A 486-nucleotide genomic window follows, 5' to 3' on the forward strand; every position below is an offset into this window, starting at 1 on the left:
CAGCGGTGCACACACACATGTGTACCCATGCGCACCCAGATGCACACCCACGTGCACCCGTGCACACACACGTGCATACACCGGGGTGCACACACACACGTGTACCCACGCACACCCAGATGCACACCCACGTGCACCCGTGCGCACACACGTGTACCCATGCACACCCAGATGCACACACACGTGCACCCATGCACACACACGTGCATACACAGGGGTGCACACACATATGTGTACCCACGCACACCCAGATGCACACCCACGTGCACCCGTGCGCACACACGTGTACCCATGCACACCCAGATGCACACACACGTGCACCCGTGCACACACACGTGCATACACAGGGGTGCACACACATGCGTGTACCCACGCACACCCAGATGCACACCCACGTGCACCCGTGCACACACACATGTACCCATGCACACCCAGATGCACACACACGTGCACCTGTACACACACACGTGTACCCACGCACACCCA

Source organism: Aptenodytes forsteri, unplaced genomic scaffold, assembly GCF_000699145.1.
Source record: "Aptenodytes forsteri isolate BGI_AS27 unplaced genomic scaffold, ASM69914v1 Scaffold129, whole genome shotgun sequence".
NCBI lineage: Eukaryota > Metazoa > Chordata > Aves > Sphenisciformes > Spheniscidae > Aptenodytes > Aptenodytes forsteri.